This window comes from Pantherophis guttatus, chromosome 4 (assembly GCF_059756535.1).
Source record: "Pantherophis guttatus breed Tessera chromosome 4, ASM5975653v1, whole genome shotgun sequence".
Taxonomy (NCBI): Eukaryota; Metazoa; Chordata; class Lepidosauria; order Squamata; family Colubridae; genus Pantherophis; species Pantherophis guttatus.
The window spans coordinates 97557028-97576653 of NC_142066.1; the positions used below are offsets into that span (position 1 = coordinate 97557028).

A 19626-nucleotide genomic window follows, 5' to 3' on the forward strand; every position below is an offset into this window, starting at 1 on the left:
GTTAGAATACCAAAGCTCAAGGGAGTTGGATTTGGATTTGGAGAAACTAAAAATTGGATTTGGAGAAACTAAAAATAATAAAAGAAAAGAATCCGAGGAAAAGTATTGTTTTATGTGGATTTAAAATATTTTTGACAGCTTTGACATTTAGTTGGTTTGAGAATATTATGGATTTGGGAGCGACATCTGCTGGCAGAAAGAGAGTATTGCAATATTTGTTGGAAGATAGAAGAGAAAGTACAGCTGTGATCTTGATTACTAAAAGATAATTTGGAAACTGTGGAAACTTTTAAGGAGTATTTGTCTTTCTACATTGCTTGGTTTTGATTCTCAATGGCTGTGGAAGATAAAAAATCTTTAACTTGGAGTGGACTGGATAAATACTTGAATTGGACGTTATTTGAAAACAAAAAGAGACTATGGATTTTAAACTTTAATTAAATGTGCCATAATTCAAAAGTGTTAATAATTTCTTAAATTAGCAATATGGAGACTTGGATGTGTGAGGAACTAATTGAGATGTTTAAAAATATGCACGAATCACTAAAGGGTAATAAAAAGGCAAGAAATTTTGCTGGAACACACGGAACAGGAAATAAGGGAGAAGGTGGTAAAAGAGAGCATAAATGAGGAGCAAGAAAATAATATTGAAGGAAAGGAATTGAATGCAAAAATCAGTTAGATGATTTCACTGGGATTTACAGTGGCAAAAAAAAAGAATGGATGGGAGGAACATCCCCCAAAAAAGAATCAATCGAAGGTTAAAAAGGGAAATAGTGGAAAGAGATTAGGAGAAAGCTTGGGGAGAACTACTCGAATAATATATCTAAAAAATGAGAAAAAGGATTCAAAAGAAAAGATATAATAAATATAAAAACAAAAAAGAAGAAAAAGAAGTTAAGAGAATGGGATAAAAGGAGAAAACTATCAAGAAGTGGAATTTTGGAGAGACCAAGAGAAAATGGTTAAAGAAGGGAAGATTAGTGGAAAGGAGGAAGGGAAATAAGGTACATACTAGTAGATTTAAGGGAACTGTATTGATATTATTAATTGTGGATGGTCAATTAAATTAAAGGGTTTTAATGTAAGATAGTAGATGAAATGTGAAATGGCAATTTGGTTTAATTTTTAAGACAATTCAAATTAAGAGACAAAGTTGAAATGTTAAAAAGTGGGATGGGGATTTTGAGAAATATATTCTGTAATGGAGAAATAAGATAATTAATTGATGTTATTGTAAGAGATTAGGAATTAAGGGCGGATAGTGACAGTTTATGTATTATGTATTAAGAAGAAATTAAGATAAGATAAAGAAGTATGGAAAAAGAATATTATGGCTCAAATTGGAAACAAGCAAATGGACTTGGAAAAAAAGAATAATATGGCAGAGGCTGAAATAACAAGATATGATGAAAAATGATTAATTTGTGATAAATAATTATATAAAAGGGGCGTTGGTCCTACCTGAGACGCACCTTCTCGTTGGGTGGAGACAGCAGCCAGGATGGGGTGTGGTCATCTGTTAGGCCGATAGACTGAGCCCATCAAATTTGCTAAGTCCCGCCCTTGTTACCGGGTAAACCCAGCTTTTGGCGAGGGCAAGAAGACAGGCTCGGCGTGTGGGACACCAATAACAGAGCAGAGAATAGAAATAGAGCAGAAGTAACAGGGCCAGACTGGCAATAGAGAGGGAGGGTCTGGCTGCTGTCTCCACCCAACGAGAAGGTGCGTCTCAGGTAGGACCAACGCCCCTTCTCCATTGTGGGTGGAGACAGCAGCCAGGATGGGACATACCAAAGATTCACGTCCCTATGATCGGGAGGGACCAGTCTGGTCCGAAGTACCCTCCCCAGCAACAACTCTCTGTAACACTCTACGACCAAAAGCGGCATCTGCCGAGGCAAATTTGTCCAGTTTGTAGTGTAGAATGAACGGAGAAGGCGAAGTCCACGTAGCCGCTCTACATATCTCGAGTAATGAAGCCTGAGTCGCCCATGCTGCCGAAGTCGCAGCGCTTCGGGTAGAATGCGCCGTCAGTCGAGGAGGTCTTGGAAGAGAGCGTAATTCGTATGCCTTGGCTATCGTCTGACGAATCCAACGCCCAATAGTCGGCGAAGAGACCTTGCCGCCCAAGGATACCGGAAGGAAAGAGACAAAGAGGGATTCTGACTTGCGGAAATCCGCTGTCTGCTTAATGTAGATCCGCAAGGCCCGCCGAACATCCAAAGAGTGCCACCGCCGTTCAAGTCTGTGAGTCGGACGAGGGCAAAAGTTGGGCAGGATGAGTTCCTGCATGCGATGAAAGGTGGTATTAACTTTAGGTACAAAGGTGAGATCCAAACGAAGAACCACACGATCGGCATGGAACACACAGAGGTCCTCCCGGATTGAAAGAGCAGCCAGTTCGGAAATGCGTCGGGCCGAGGTGATTGCAACCAAAAAGGAAACCTTACATGTCAAAAGGCGAAGACTAGTTGTACGCAAAGGCTCGTATGGGGCAGACGTAAGGGAATTAAGAACAACGGAGAGGTCCCAAGTTGGGTACCGGTGCAATACAGGGGGACAGAGGTTTGTAGCCCCGCGCAGGAATCGGCGGATCAACGGGTGCTGCGTCAAAGAAGATAATGAGCCAAAGGTGAGGACCGATGAAATCGCCGCCACCTGTCTTCTCAATGTGTTGGGAGACAATCCTTTGCGAAGGCCTTCCCGTAAGAAGACTAAAATATCAACAATCGAGGCCCGAAGAGGGGAGATCCCCTTCTCGTCGCACCAAGCACAAAAGGACCTCCAAGTGGCCGAATAAATCCGTTCTGTAGATGGCCTTCTGGACGCTTGAATCACGGTAATTACATCGGCAGGGATGCTGGCCTCCCCAAGCGTAAACCGCTCAAACGCCAAGCGGTCAGACGGAGCCACTGTAAGTCTGGATGTATCAAGGATCCTTGGGTTAGTGCGTCCTGTGGCTGAGGTAACTGCCAAGGTTGGGTTATCGACAAGGATACTAGGTCCGCAAACCAGGGTCTGCGAGGCCAGTGCGGGGCGACAAGAATGATCTCCGCCTGTTCCATCAGCAACTTGCGAATCACCCGGGCAATCAGAGAAACCGGAGGGAAGGCATATAGAAGCCCGGGTGGCCACGGGGAGTGGAGAGCATCGACGGCCTCTGCCTGAGGCGATGGGAACTGTGAGATGAAGCGAGGCAGCTGAGCGTTGTCCGGTGTGGCAAAGAGGTCCAGCACCGGCATCCCGAAGCGTGTCGTGATCTGTCGGAAGATACGAGGGTTGAGACACCACTCCGCATGATCCAGGCGTCGGCGGCTGAGCCAGTCGGCTTGTAGATTGGTGACACCGGAGATGTGTTCTGCCCGCAACGACATCAGATGGCTCTCCGACCAGAGTCCCAACCGTAACGCCTCCGACATCAGAGAGAGGGACCGCGTAACCCCCTGGCGGTTGACATGGGCCTTCGCTGTGGTATTGTCCGTGAGGATGAGGACGTGGGAGTTGGAAATGAGACGATGAAAGGCCCGAAGTGCCAGGTAGATTGCCCGCAGTTCCAGCCAGTTGATGGAACGACGGGACTCGGCGGATGTCCAGGCGCCCTGGGTCAGATGACCCAGACAATGAGCACCCCAACCTTGTAGACTGGCATCCGTTGTCACCACCACTCTCTGTGGATCAAAGAAAAAACAACCTCGGGAAAGTGCTGGAGACCGCCACCACTTTAAGGACCTAATCACCCTCCTAGGAACGGGGACCCTCCCGGGAGACGTACCCTTGCCCGCCTTTTGCAGGGGTAACAAGAACCATTGAAGTTCCCTAGAGTGCAACTGGGCCCAAGGAACTAATGAGATGGCGGAAATCATCTTACCCAGGAGTCGGGACAGGAGTAGGGGAGAGGAAGAAGAAGACCGTTCAACAGTGGCGACAAGGGATCTCAAACTTTCCTGCCTTTCGTCCGAAAGGAAGACCTTCCCTGCCACCGAATCTATCAGGGCCCCCAAGTGAACCAAACTAGTGGAAGGGACCAACTGACTTTTTTCCAAATTAACTGAAAACCCGTGGGCGGAAAGGGAGTGGAGAGTGAATTGCAAGTCGGCAAGAGCTTGTTGGGGAGTAGGAGACAGAATCAGTATGTCGTCAAGATAACATTGAAGTCGAATAGACTTGGCCCTAAGGGAAGCTGCCAAAGCAGCCAGCACCTTGGTAAAGGTACGAGGGGCAGAGGAAAGGCCGAAGGGCATGGCCCGATATTGATAATGGTGGCCCCCGTAACAGAATCTAAGGAATTTCCTGTGGGCAGGAGGGATAGGTATGTGGAGATAGGCCTCTGTGAGGTCTATGGAAGAGAGGAGATCGCCCCTCCTGACACCGTCCAAAATAGATCTAAGGGAGTGCATCTTAAACTTTCGGTACCGGACGTACCGATTGAGTCGTTTGAGGTCCAGAATGGGTCTCCACCCCCCCGAGGACTTGGGCACAAGGAAGACACGGGAGTAAAATCCCGTGCCCCGCTCCAACACAGGAACTGGTTGGATAGCCCTGATCAAAAGAAGGTGTTGAACCGCCAAATCCATAAGGGATCGTTTCTGGATATCATTAGAAAGAGGGCAGCAAACAAAGGACCTCGGAGGGGGGGAGATAAATTCAATGGCCAACCCGGATCGAAGAGTGGCCAGAACCCATTTGTCTGAAGTGGAACCTTCCCAAGCGGGGACGAAAAGAGCCAATCGGCCCCCTATGGGAGGATCCGGGATGCACTTAACGACGGCGACCGGAGAAACGACCTCCTCCCCCTCGAAGGGGCCGTTTGGGCATAAAAGACCTACCTCTGGGAGGTCTGTCCTGAACGCCCCGCTGTCTAGGTTGAAAGTTCCCCTGCGACCTAGAGAAGGTAGAGGAAGTGGAAGGCCCCTCATAGGGGCGAGATTGGGGGCGAGATGGGTATGGACGAAACCTGGAATCCCCCCTACGAAAAACAACCGGAAGGAATTTCTTCTTGTCCTTTGTCTCCGAGAGAAAGGGATCGAGGGAGTCCCCGAACAGCTTGGAGCCGGCAAAAGGTACAGACGCCAGGCGCCATTTATGCCTGGCGTCGGCCTGCCAGTAGCGTAGCCAGACCAATCGGTGCGCAGTAACCGCAGAAGCTAGAGACTTGGCCGCAAAGCGAGCAGTATTCAAGGTCGCGTCCGCTGAAAACTGCGTGGCGGCAATAATCTTGCTTAGATCTTGCCGCACCCGGACGTCCTCCGTAGACAATGACTCTTGTAATTGACGAAGCCATAAGAGAGTCGTCCGATTAAAAAAGGAGGCCGTAGAGGCTGCTCGGATGGCCCAGGAAGCGCTTTGGTGGGCTCGTTGTAACACATGTTCAGCACGGCGCTCCTCGGGACGTAGTCCTTCCTCAGGATCACCTGGAACCGCCGAGTGAGGTAGGAGGGCAGCCACGGGGGTGTCCACAGACGGAACCTGTAGGAGCGAATCTAGATCCGGAGCGATACTAAAGTTCCGACGATCAGTTACTGTAGGCGTCAGCGCAGAAGCCGGCGCAGACCACTGTTTCTTAATAACATCAAGAAACAAAGGAGGAGTGGGGATGGTATCCACTGTCCTGGATGGTTCTGCAAAGAGAGGACTCAAGGTACCTTTCGGGTTCGTAGTGGAAGGTGGCAGCGGTGAAGGAGAGCCAAGCTGGGCCGTAGCAATAGCCTTATGTAATAGCGATTTAAACAAGGCCTGGGGAAAAAGGCCCGTAAAGGAGGGCTGCTCAGGAGGAAGGTCCTCATCCTCCGAAAGCTCCAGGTCGTGGGGCTCATCAGTCACCTGAGAAGGAGAACCGCTTGCCATAGAAGAAACAGGGGAGTCCGGAGCGTTGACAGACAACGCGTCATCCAGCTCCCTATTCTCCCTAGCAGGGGAGATGACGGAGCGTATCGAGCCCGCCCTACTAGAGGGCTGAAAATGCGATGCCAAAGATTGTTGAACCGCTGCAGCGATCATCTGTTGTATCTGTTCTGGGGACGGAAAGAAATGATGTTGCGGCCCAGCCGGCACAGCATCTCCAGAAGATGGAGCTGGGGGAGCTTCCGTTGAAGGGGCCACAGTCAGGGGCGTAGAAGAACCCCATAGACCGGTTGTCTCAATGACCGCCGGACAGTCCTGAAGGGAGAGATGGTCCCCTTGTGTAACAGAACCAAGTCCTGTAGAAGCGCGAGGCGAAGCGGATGAAGCCTCGTTGTCTGCCGACTGAACACCGCTGGCCTTGGCGCAGATCTTTTGTAGAACCTTGTCCCTGCGAGCTTCCGCCCGGGAAGGAAGAAGATGAGTAGCCGCCTTACTGCGATGCCGAGGAGGGTCAGAAGGATCCAGCCTGGAAGAGGCTCCAGAAGAGTCGCCCGTTGCAGCCGGGACGTCCCCACGATGATGATGATGAGAATCAGAAGTCCCCGCCTTTCGGCCATGTTTAGATTTGTGGGAAGCTTTAGGCATGATGACAGAGAGTAGGCGATACAATAGCCAGATAATTGCCCAGAACCGAGTACAGTGGATTATCCCCAGAAAGTAACTTTTGGGAGCGCAGAAAAAACTCCACTTGCAATTGCCAAGAATGCTCTGATGACACTAGGGTGCGCAGGGAGCACCAGTCCCAATCCGTAAAGGGAGACAAGGGCGGGGGGGCGCAAAGCCCCACTCCAGAGCACACGTTAAGAAGGCAGTCTATCTGAGTAGGAGGGGGGGTGGGGGGGCGCGAAGCTCCGCCAGAAAGGTTACCCCCAAGTAAGGCCAGACAATTAGTTATAATTGATGACAAGGGCCTTGTTGCTCGTGAATGGATAGCAGCGTTTAAAACTGTCAGAAGGAGATTTCGCGCCAAAAGGGTGCCTCCGCCGCCCAGCGACTCAGGAGGAATGGCGCCTAAGCCGATGGCCCCTCCCAGCTGTCAACGCGGCGAAATAGCCCCAGGGCACGCTCAATTAATAGGGAAGCTGGTGGTCGAAGGGAAGAGTCAAGCTGCCTCCCTCGATGCCGTCGGGAGCGTCAAACTCCACCTGAAAACAACAAACGCTGCAAATTAAAGCCAAACGGCAAATAGAAAAAAACGGGGCACTTTGAAATCCAAAATGGCCGCCGGGAGCTTCCAAAGGGGGCGCGAAGCTCCACAGACGGCTAGAAATGCTCCGGGGCCCCTGAACGGCCAGGTGGGGGTGGAAAGGGAGCGCGGACACTCCACGAAGGCTCAAGGGCTTCCCCCAATTAAACAGAAAAGAAAAGGAATGTCCTCCACCCCCCCAAGCCACCGGCAAAGCCAGCTACTGGGGAGTGGGAGAAACGACTTACTTCCCTGCTTACTGAAACGCTGTAATCAAATTCCAAAGAAGTCCAAGTCACAATCCAAGTCAAACCAAAAAGACAATAGAAAATTTTTTTTAGTCAGATAGGCAAGAAGCAGCCAGGAAAGGTAGAAAGGATCAAGAGGATCAGTCCCACACGCCTGTCTAGGCTGACAGACTGAGCCAAAAGCTGGGTTTGCCCGGTAACAAGGGCGGGACTTAGCAAATTTGATGGGCTCAGTCTATCGGCCTAACAGATGACCACACCCCATCCTGGCTGCTGTCTCCACCCACAATGGAGAAGAGATGAATATGGAAAAAATGGGAAGATTGGAATAGATTATAAAGATTAATATAAAGATTAATATATATAAGATGTATAAGATGTGACCCAGTCAACACTCTGTTCATAAAATATGTACGATGAAAGAAAAATTCTAATAAAACTTGTTTACAAAAAAAAAGAAAAGAAAAGAAAAGAAAGTAAGTACAAACCATCCTAAAGTTGCAGCCCCTCGCATCTACAAACAGCTACAAAGCTTCCTAGGATTTGCAAACTTTTATAGGCAATTCATCCCCTCCTTCACAAAGAATGCCAAACCCATGATGGACCTCCTAAAGACAGGGGGCTCAGGGATGAAGCCCCGCTTAGGACAACCCCTGCAGTGGGACCTAACCTTCTAAAAGGCATTCGAAACATTAAAGAACTTTTTGCAAACCAGTACTTTTTGAACCGATACTGAAACACTCCGACCCCTAACAACCTTTCATCATCCAAGCTGATGCCAGCAATGTGGCAGTGGGAGCAGTGCTACTCCAAAGAAATGGCCAGGGAAAACTACAACCTTGCACCTACACCTCCCATAAACTCACTGACATGGAAAGACAATAGGCCACATGGGAAAAAGAGGATTTTGCAGTAAGATGGGCACTACTCACCTGGCACCACCTCTTGGAAGTGGGGGGGGGGAGAAACCATTTTATGTCTGGACTGACCACAAGAATCTGGAGGCCCTTAGGACCTTGTGAAAACTGTTGCCCAAGCAGGTCCGCTGGGCTCAATACTTCAACCGATTTGACTTCGTGCTAAAACACATCCTAGGGGGGAGGAATTTCCTAGCAGACGCCCTCTCCCGCATGCTCCAATTCAGGTGGGAGGAGGCAGTAAACGTCATCATCCCCTCTATCAAGCTGTAGCCCAAGTGACCACCCACCGACAACGTCGTGACCGGCAAGGCCAACCTGTAAGTGATTTAACTACGAAGCTCAAAACCGAACTGGGAGGAGACCCCTGGTTCAGTGACAACCAACACATCTTGACAAAACGGGAGGACCTAGAGTGGAAGGGGGCAAAGCTCTATTTTCCTGAGTCACTATTCACTTTAATCCTCCAGAGAAGCCATGATGTCAAATCGGCGGGCCTCTTTGGATTCATAAGACCTTACAGACTTTACACTTAGTGAGTAGACAATTTTGGTGGCCCGGCATGACGAAAGATGTGGACAGTTATGTAAAAAGCTGCACTGTCTGTGCCACCATGAAAAAGAGACCAGGAACACCACCACCCTGGATTGCTGCAACAGGTGGCAGAGCCAATGAGCCATGGGAGGAAATTGCAATGGACTTTATAATAGAGTTGCCAAAGAGCGGGGGGTGGGGGGGGAACACAGCGATCTGGATTGCAATGGACTTATTTTCCAAGCAAACACACTTCATACCTTGCAGCGGACTACCCTCAGCCCACCAGCTGGCCAAACTCTTCGGAGAAAGGTACTTTTACTGAGTATGAACTGAATGCAACCAAAGAAAAGCAAGGTCTGAGTTAATAGGTGCAAAAATCACATATAGAAAGCATCCTTAAAACCCTCCCCCCCAATGGTCCAGTCAGGATTATCCAATCCACATTCCCCCAAGGGATCATGTGGGGTGCAGCTTCTGATGGCTCCATCCTTCTGATATGCCAGGATGGTTGACCTTGAGTGGTTATCAGCACGCCTCCCAGCTGCAGAGAAACACTGAGGAAAACTTTCTCCAATTTACTCCACCAGCTCACTTCCCCCCTCCCAACTATCCAGACAGCTCCCCCCTCCCCCCGTTTCAATAGCAGCAGTAGCAAGCAAGTAATATAAAAGTGGAGTCTGACATTCGGCATCCTGCAGAAGAGACGTTAGTCCTAGAAAAAGAACAGAATAAAGGAAAATAGAAAATTACATAAACAGGTAACATATGTACAGCTCCATAACTAAGGTTTATCAGGATATTTGGAATAAAACAATTGCAGCTGCTTTGGAGCTTTAACATCTCACTCATTTACCCATTCTGATTGAGCTAATGGGAAGTGTTTCCAGGCCACCAAGTACTGCACCTTACCTCGATGTTTCCTCGAATCCAGTATCTCTTTGACCTCAAAATGCTGTTCCCCTTCAATGAGTATAGGGACAGGAGGAGGTTCTTGGTCCGGACGCAAGGGGGACGTACGCTCGGGTTTCAGCAAACTAACATGAAACACCGGATGAATCCTCCGCAAGGTTTTAAGCAGCTCTAATTGCACCGTAACTGGGTTAACTATGCGTACAATAGGGAAAGGACCCACGTATTTGGGCCCATGTTTTTTTCGACTTTTGGGTAGTGTGCAAGTACTTGGTGGAAAGGAAAACCCTATCTCCTATTTTATAATCCGTACCCTGAATCCTTTTCTTATCAGCTTGGTTTTTATGAGCTCGGTGAGCCTCGTCCAGGGCCTTACATGTTACAGACCAGGTACCACATAGCTCTTCAATCCAGTCAGCCAAGGAAGGTATCTGTGGGTTTTCCTGAGGCAACTTTGGGATGGGCACGGAGTCTTGGCCTGAGGCTACCTTAAATGGGGTAAAACCAGTACTGCTGTGTATAGAGTTATTATAGGCGACCTCTGCAAATGGCAACAAGTCCACCCAGTTATCTTGCTGATAATTTATGTAACATCTAAGGTATTGTTCCAACACTGAATTAGTTCTTTCACAAACCCCATTGGTCTGAGGGTGGTGGGTGGAGCTCCCTGGGGGGAGCCTAACAACCCCAGGAACTCCTTCCAGAAGTGGGAGGTGAACTGAACCCCTCTGTCCAAGATTATTCGCTCTATTATTACACCGGTAATCTATACACATGCTAGACAAACAATTTAGCCAGAGTTTTAGCCGATCTTGGGACATGGGACAAAATGCACTTGCTTAGAAAACAAATCAGTGACCACCCAAATGACCGTATTTCCTCCACTTTTGGGCAACTCAAAAATAAAATCCATGGATATCTCCTTCCATGGGGCTCCCGGCCTGGCTACACTCTGTAGTAACCAGTGGTGGGATTCTACCAGTTCGCACCAGTTCGGTAGAACTGGTTGTTAAGTAGTTAAGCAGTTTGGAGAACCAGTTGTTAAAAGAAATCTCTTGTTTTTTTCCACTTTACAGGGTTAATCCTGTAAGGAATTACAACATTTCGTGTTGTTTCCTAGCCTAATCTTTATTGCTCTGCTAACAGAAACTGCCCCTCCAGCAATATGCCTATTGCTTACTGTTGCTTACGGTTCCGGAGGTCCTTGGAGGTTTTTTTTTTTGCTTGACTTTCTGAAAGGGGAAGGGTTGTTTTAAGCTTTTTACACCGCTGTTGGAAGGAAATACTCCCCTGTTGGAGTTTTTCCAGGCAGGGTGCAATGATCAGCACTTTGAAGAAATAATTGAATAACGAAGCAGAAGCTTTTAATGACAAAGATCCAAGATGAGTGACATTCAGCAAGGCTTATTGGCTAGCTAGAAAGATTGACATTCAAACATGAGTTTACATACCCTTTCTGACTTTTGGTCTAAAACTGATTTTTGGTGAAGTTTAATTCTGTGCTTGGTGATCTTTAATCCTGTGTTTAGTGATGAGATAATTTTCCCTATTCAGCTTTATTTGGAAGGAAAAATGTTAATCTCTGATCCTGAAAAGAAGCAGCTTTGGAAATCTGACTAGTTCTGTGTCTATTTGTTCTGGTAATTGGTTTAACAAGCAATAGATACTCTGTTTGCTCCTTTGCTTCATTCTGGAGAGTTTAAATGACCTCTCTGCTAAAGGGTTTCACTTTATGAGCAAGAGTTGGCTGCTGATAGTATCACTGCATTTTAACTATTTTAATTCCTCAAGGTGCTCTGGCACCCTCCCTGATTTGCAACTTCAGTTTGCAGGTATTTCTAATCTAATGATTGGTATTTAGGGCAGCTTTTTGCAAGCAAAGAAGTTTTTTGTATTTTTCTACACATAATCCTTGATTTACAACAATTACAATGGCACTGGAAAAAGTGACTTATGACCGTTTTTCACACTTATGAACATTGCAGCAAACTGTCATTAGGGCAAAGAAGTGATGCCATATGACCACCTGGCCACGGCCACCAGGTCACATGAAGCATTGCAGTTGTGAAATGAGTGACACGGTTGTTAAGAATGCTGCAACGGGCATAAATGATGACTAGTCATAAGTGCAAGGACCGGTCAAAAGTACGAGGACCTATCAGAAATCATTTTTTTCAGCCCTCTGGGTAGTCCTTTTGTGCATATGGACTACTCAGAGGGCTGAAAAAGTTATTTTTCACCGGTCCTTGCACTCTTGACTGGTCCTCACACTTACGACTATCCTCACATTTTACATTTTGTGCCCTATCTTGTCACCATGGTGAAGAGAAGCAGTTGTGAAATGAGTGACATGGTTGTTAAGAATGCTGCAATGGGCATAAATATGAGGATGGTCATAAGTATGAGGACAAGTCAAAAGTGCGAGGACCAGTGAAATCAGCTACAGGTATAATGGAGATAATTAATCACTATGGTCAAGTATCTGGGTTTAAAATAAATATTGGAAAAACAAAGATGATAACTAAAAATATGACAATAAATCAAAAAGAATAATTAGAAAGAGTAACAGGATGCGAGATAGTTAAAAAGGTTAAATATTTAGGAGTTTATATTACAACTTCAAATGGGAAATTATATAAGTATAATTATGAATCATTATGGCATAAAATACAGAGATGGATAATTGGAAAAAATTACAACTGTCTTTGTTGGGTAGAATAGCAGTAGTAAAAATGAATGTTTTGCCTAAGTTTTTATTCCTTTTTCAAATGATACCAATACTTAAAAAGGATGCGAACTTGGAAGAATGGCAGAAGGGCATTAATAATAATAATAATAAGAAACCAAGGGTTAAATTAAAAATAATGCAAGATATACGTGAAAGAGGAGGTTTGAAAATGCCCAACTTAAAATTATACTATGAAGAAGCTGTTTTATCAGCAATTAGTGATTGGATTAATTTAACAAATGAAAGACTATTGAATATAGAAGGATATGATTTGGTTTTTGGCTGGCATGCTTATTTAGTGTATGACAAGAAGGTTGATAGGACTTTTAAAAGTCATATATTAAGGAATGCTTTATTGCGTGTCTGGAAGAAATATAAATATAAATTAAATGACAAGATACCTATATGGACAGTACCCAGACGTGCGATAGAGAATATAAGTATAGAACAAAGACAGGATGTAATTACATATAAAGAAATTCTTAACACAGAGAGAGGTATATTAAAGTTAAAGCCCTTGAGGGTACTAAGGGAAGAAAGGGTAATCCAAACTTGGTTTCAGTATGTACAATTACAAGCTTGATGGAGAAAAGATCAGAACATTGGTATTATACAAAGTGAAGAAAATTTGGTAAAACAAATTAGAGACCAGAGTCAAATGCATATAAAAAAGTTGTATAATATATTGATAGAAACAGACTCAGAAACAGAGTTAGTTAAGGATTGTATAATAAAATGGGCATAAAACTTTGAACAACCAATAATGATGGAAACATGGGAAAAGATATGGGTAAGAAATGTAAAATTTACACAAGCACAAAATTTGAGAGAAAACTTTTACAAAATGTTTTATAGATGGCATTTAGATCCCAAAAAGTTAGCTTATATGTATCTGAATTTACAATCTAAATGTTGGAGATATGATTGTGATGACGCTACTTATTTTCATGTATGGTGGACTTGTAAAAAGGTTAAAGCATTTTGGATAAAAATTTGGTGGATTATTCAAAACATTCTTAAAAAGAGGATAAAGTTTACTCCACGGTTATTTTTGTTGGGTATAATCACGGATTGTACGGTTATAGAGACTAATTTGATCCTGAATTTAATAACTGCAGCAAGATTATTGGAAGAAGGAAGATTTGCCTACTACTCAAGAATGAATATTAAAAGTAGCAAATTTAGAAGAGAGGGCAAAGATCTCAGCGTATTTGAAGGACTATTCAAATGAGAAATATATGATAGAATGGAGAAGATGGATAGATTATATTCAAAATAAATACCAGACTAAAAAATTTCAAATAGCTTACGAATAGATAGAGAGATGTTATTATGTATTCAAATTTAGTTTGGTAAATGGGGAGTTAAAGTATTAGAGAGATGTAAGAGGTTATAATTAATTAGACTATGTTAGATTATGATTGTTGAATGTTATACCCTGTATTTTGCTCTGGGAAGTAGGGAGGGGGTGGGTGGGAGGGGGAGGGTTAGGGAGGGTGGAGGGAAGGGGGGGATATATATGTAAATTTTTAAAAACTTTTCAATAAAAAAAAAAGTGCAAGGACCGGTCAGAAATGACTTTTTTCAGCCCTCTGAATAGTCCCTATACACATAGCCACGGCCACCCAGTCACATGACCACCAAGCCATGCCCACCCAAATAAGCCACGCCCACAGAACCGTTTGTTAAAAAAATTGAATCCCACCACTGGTAGTAACCCAGGGGGTTTCCCAGGAGGCTTCTTTGCTGATATAGGGCAGCTCGCCATGTAGGCGTCTATGTCTTTCTTCAGCTCCAGCCACCAGAATTGTCGTTTAACTAAATGTAATGTCTTCACGAATCCAAAATGCCCAGTGATTTTAGCATCATGGGCGTATTGTAATACTGCCCCCGTCAGGCTGGCGGGGACATACAGCTTCGCTCCCACCCAGACGAGACTCTCCCGAAGTGTACACTCATTGGAGTGGGCTAAAAACCACTCATCAGTTTTTAGTGCTTCTTTTAACTGCTTGCTCAAGTCACCAGACAAGGTTAGGTCCCCTTTTGCCTGGGATCTGGTAACCACTGGTGCCACCAGCTATTTTGAGGGGATAACTGGATGAATCACTTCTGCCTGAACACTGTATTAAGGCAGTCTTGAGAGGGCATCTGCCATAAAGTTCGTCCCTCCAGGAAGGTAGCACAGAGAGAAATTACATCGGTTAAAGTGTTGGGCCCAGCGGACTTGCTTAGGTGACAATTTTCAGGGCGTTTTTAAGGCCTCTTAAGTTTTTGTGATCAGTCCACACCTCAAAGGGGTGTTTTGCCCCTTCCAGGAAATGCCTCCACGTTAACAGCACCCAACGAACAACAAAAGCCTCCTTCTCCCAGGTGGCCCATCTCCTCTTGGTCTCAGATAATTTCCGAGAGGTATAGGCACACATCGCTGGCGTCGGCCTGAATGACAAACGGGGCCTCCATGTCAGGATGTTTAAGGACCGGTTTGGTGACAAACAGTCGTTTCAGTTTCTCAAAAGCCACCTGACATTCCATAGTCCACTCGAGAGGCCAGGAGGGTTTTGGCCTCGCCTCTCCTTTTGTTTTCAGGTTAGTAATCGGAAAGGCAATTTTTGCGAACGAGGGGATGAACTGTCAATAGAAGTTAGCAAAACCCAGGAAGCTTTGTAGTTGTTTGTGGGTACGTGGGGGAGCCCATTCCAACACTGCCCGGACCTTTTCTGGGTCCATTTCTATCCCCTCATGCGAAATGCAGTACCCCAGATGGTCAATTTTAGTCTGGTGGAATTTGCATTTTGACAGCTTAGCATACAGCTCCGCAGCTCTAAGTTTTTTCAGGACCGCTCTCACCAGTTTTACGTGGTCGTCCATGGTCTCGGTATAAATAAGAATGTTACCAGGTAGACCAGGACCCCTTTGTAAAGGTGTTTGTGCAGTACTTCGTTGATCAGTTGCATGAACACTGCAGGGACTCCTTGTAGTCCGAAAGGGAGCACCCTAAACTGGAAATATCCCAGCGGGCAGTTGAAAGCAGTTTTCCATTCATCACCTTCCTTAATTTGAACACTATAATAATCCTCCCGCAAATCCATCTTAGTAAAAATCTTCCCTTTAGCCAGGTGGGCTAGCATGTCCTTCATGAGGGGCAGTGGGTAGACATTTTCCATGCAAATAGTGTTTAAGTTCTTATAGCCAACCACCGAACGACGAAAAGACCCATCCTCCTCTCCCGGAATAGCACTGGGGCAGCTACACGCGGCCTAGCCAGTTGGATGAAGCCACGTTTTAGGTTTTTATCAATAAAGTCTCGTAGTTCCCCCAATTCCCAGGGGGTCATGGGGTAGATCTTTGGTTTAGGGAGTTTTACTCCAGGAAGGATTTCTATACTAGAGTCTGTAGGCTGGTGAGGGGGCAGCACATCTGACGCCTTCTCACTAAACACCTCCCAGAGGTCCCGGTACTCTTTTGGGATCCTTTTTTGCCCCATAATTTGTTCCGTTGCAGTCGCCACCACCTCACTCACCACTCTGGCCATGCAATAGGGGCTCCCACCTCTCTTCCCTTGCTGGTCCTCCAATTTATGCACGGATTCCATTTTCGGAGCTAGGGCAGCCCAAGTAGAAGAGGGTCGTTCCATGCCAGGGGCCACAATAAAGCCCAGAGTTTCTTGGTGATCCCCCATCCTCATCTCAATCGGTTTGGTTACAAAATGGGCTGCGTCCCCCAGCTACCGACCTGTCTAGCTGACAGAATGCGATGGGCCTTTTCATCATTTTAGTCTTAGACCCATCTTTTCCACAATCTCAGGGCTGATGACACACCTTGTGCATCCCGAATCTAGAAGGGCTAGCATCTTCCCATAGGCCCTGGTGGATGGTACCTTTAGTTCCATTGGGATGGTCATGGGTCTCCCACTCTGACTTACCAGGAGATCCTCATTGGAATCAGTTTCGGTTTCGCTGTCATCGGTGGGGGTTGGAGTTCCCAATTCATCCTGTTTCAGGGGAGCGAACTCAACGGCTTCTACCCCTTTTAGGGTGGTCTCGTGGGGTTTTGTGGGCAGTTTGTTGGCTCTCTTCCCTCCACTAGCGGTCACCTTGGGTCCAGGCTTAGAAAAATACTCAGCTGCTGGTGCCCCTCCTTTCCACATCTGAAGCACACGGTGGACTTTGGCTTGGAACCTGTGGGCCCCCCTGCGGCCTTTGGAGCCCCCTTGTGGGATGAGGAGGGTGGTTTGCTCCAGGTGCGCCCACTGCGGTAGCGATCTCTGGCCAAGTCGATTTCCAGGTCAGCAGCCAGCACGTACCAACTTTGCAGATCCCTAGGGGCCCCTCGGGAGCACCAATCCTTGTAGACATCCTCATTGAGGCCATCCTTATAGCTTTCCAGCAGGGCTATTTCTGACCACCCTGTCATGTAGTGCACCAGCTCATGGAATTCCTGGGTGTACTCCGCCACCAATCTCCGCATCTGATGTATGGACTTCATTCTGATTCTCGCCCTTCGCTCAGCTAACGGGTCCTCAAAGTACATTCTGAGGGCTGCCATGAACTGGTCATAATTTCTCATCAGAGGGGAATCTTCTTTATGGAGTCCCACCATCCACTTAGCTGCCACCCCCTCCAGGTCCCTGGTAACGCACCTCTCGTGTGCGGCATCTGAGGAGAAATCCTCCCCCCAGTCTTGCATGAGGTTCCACACTTGGGTTAAAAAGGATCCCAGTCCTTTTGGATCTCCCCCGTATCTTACTGATAGCAAGGGAATTTTGGGCTATTTTCGCCTCTGTGGCAATGCCTGCCCAGCAAGGGTGCCCTGGATCACAGCAGCCATTTGAGTTCCAGAGGCCTGAGCTGTCTCTTCCCGGGCTTGGGCTCTCTCTTCTATGCAAGCAGAAGCCTCAATTTCACCCCCGGGGCGTTCAGCCTCCCCCCTGGCAGGCAACCCATGGGCAGGCAATCCATACCTTTCACAGGTTCTTCGACTCTTCCAAGCCTCTCTCAATAGTTGCAAAGCCTGGGTCATCAGGAGATTTTCTTTCTGCTCTTCCTGCCAGGCAGCATCTCCGCGTCAGCATCTGGTAGTTGTTACTCTTTGGGGGTCTTCTCCAGCTCCGGCAAACTCCCCACGCCCAGCGACCATTTGGCTCTCTCCAGCTTTTCCTCAAGCTGTAAATCAGCCATCCACTCCGTAGCATCCCAGCCGGGGTGTGACTGGGAGATAGTGGAACCAGCAGCTCCCATGTCCTCCTGGTCGCTGTCTTGGTCAGACATTCTTTGCTCAGCCCCCTTGATAGTTTTCTGGGATGGCTGTTAATTGCAGACCTTGCTTAATGTCAGGTATGGCTCCTTTCAGTACTCAAGAAAGAAACACCCCGACTCCATTTTCATAGAGAAAAGTACTTTTACTGAGTATGAACTGAATGCAACCAAAGAAAAGCAAGGTCTGAGGTAATAGGTGCAAAAAGCACATATAGAAAGCATCCTTAAAACCCTCCCTCCAATGGTCCAGTCAGGATTATCCAATCCACATCCCCCCAAGGGATCATGTGGGGTGCAGCTTCCGATGGCTCCATCCTTCTGGCATGCCAGGACGGTTGACCTTGACTGGTTATCAGCGTGCCTCCCAGCTGCAGAGAAACGTTGTGGAAAACTTTCTCCAATTTACTCCACCAGCTCACTTCCCCCCTCCCAACTATCCAGACAGCTCCCCCTCCCCCCGTTTCAATGGCAGCCATAGCAAGCAAGTAATATAAAAGCGGAGGCTGACAGTGAGGCACATCTACCACTTGCATGGAGTACCAAGCAAAATCATCTTGGACAGACAGATTCAGTTCACGGCTATGTTCTGGAAGGAGTTCCTGAGATCCATTGCGTTATCCCAGGGCCTTAGCTCAGCCTTTCATCCGAGCACCAACAGAGAGGCAGAGAGATTGAATGCCATGGTAGAACAGTACCTGAGGTGTTACGTGAACTACCAAACAGTACAATTGGGCAGACCTTCTGCCATTCATGGAGGGCGCATACTATAATGCTGTTCACAGTAGCATGGGACTGACCCCGTTTAAGGTAGTAAGCATTACAGACTTTGTCCCAATGCCAGAATAGCCAAGGGAACCCCCCTCCTCAGTTTGACGGATTGGCTGTCGAGCTAAAAGCGACATGGGAAAATTTCAAGAAAGCGCTAGCTAATGCAGTGCAGACCTCTAAGCAACAGGCAGACAAACTCTGGGCCCCACAACGGCCACTCCAGTTGGAGGAGAAGTTTTACCTCTCCACAAAATACTTAAGGTTGAAACTCCCCAAAGCTGAGACTTGAATTCATGGGGCCATTCCCCATAGGTCACAGTGCAATTGAAACTACCCTGACTGCTGGGGAAAATACACCGGGTATTCCACAGCAGCCTCTTAAAACCCATTGTTGGGTCAACCCTGAGACCACTACCCCATGAGCCCCTGAACCCAGTGGTCAGAGTGGGCCAAACCCATTATGAGGTGCAACGCATCCTTGACTCTAGGTGGCACAACGGGCAACTACAAAACTTAATCAAGTGAAAGGGCTACCCTCTATCACAGACATCCTGGGTAAAGAGTGGAAACATCCAAGCTTATAGCTAAATTCCATTAAAGGAACCCGACAAAGCCTGGGGGGGATTACACCCCTAAGATTTATACCGATACGCAAACTGTTTTTGCTTTGCACAGGTTGCTTTCAGAAAGTGAGGGAAGCCGAATGTCAACTTGCAAAGCTTCCCTAATCTTCTCTCAAGTTGCCATAGGCAGGGGGATGGGGAATTGAGCCTTGCAGTTGCATTGAGGAATTTGCACCTCAGTCAAAACAATGCTGGCCAAAGTCAAGGCCATCTCCACAGAATTCTAGCTGCCCAAAGTCAAGCCCATCTCCACAAAAACCAGTAATGGCCCGAGGGAGTGAATTCTATGACCCACGAAATTGCTTTGTTGGGGAATGTGACTGATGACACACCTTGTGGGGAGGGGGAAACAGGGTCAGAGGCAAGGCATGAACTGAGTAGAGTCAGAGCTGGCTTCACTAGGTCCAGGGGATTCACCCCAGAGACACATGTTGCTGCTAATAAACAACTGGATTTTTCTTGAAACATTGCTTAAGGCTCCTGCTTTCATTCGGGCATTGGTCAGAACCCTTACATAAAAAAGAAAAGGTTTATTGTTCTTCCTACCCAGG

The 19626-nt window shown here is 46.8% G+C and overlaps 1 long non-coding RNA gene and 1 pseudogene across 1 annotated transcript in view; both read right to left on the bottom strand.

Annotated features, from left to right (window-relative positions):
- Positions 1 to 19626, bottom strand: part of LOC117656139 (uncharacterized) — a 56873-nt gene that overhangs the window by 31141 nt on the left and 6106 nt on the right. The gene's annotated exons all lie outside the window — the stretch shown is intronic.
- On the bottom strand, positions 16120 to 17769 carry LOC148114251 (uncharacterized; annotated as a pseudogene).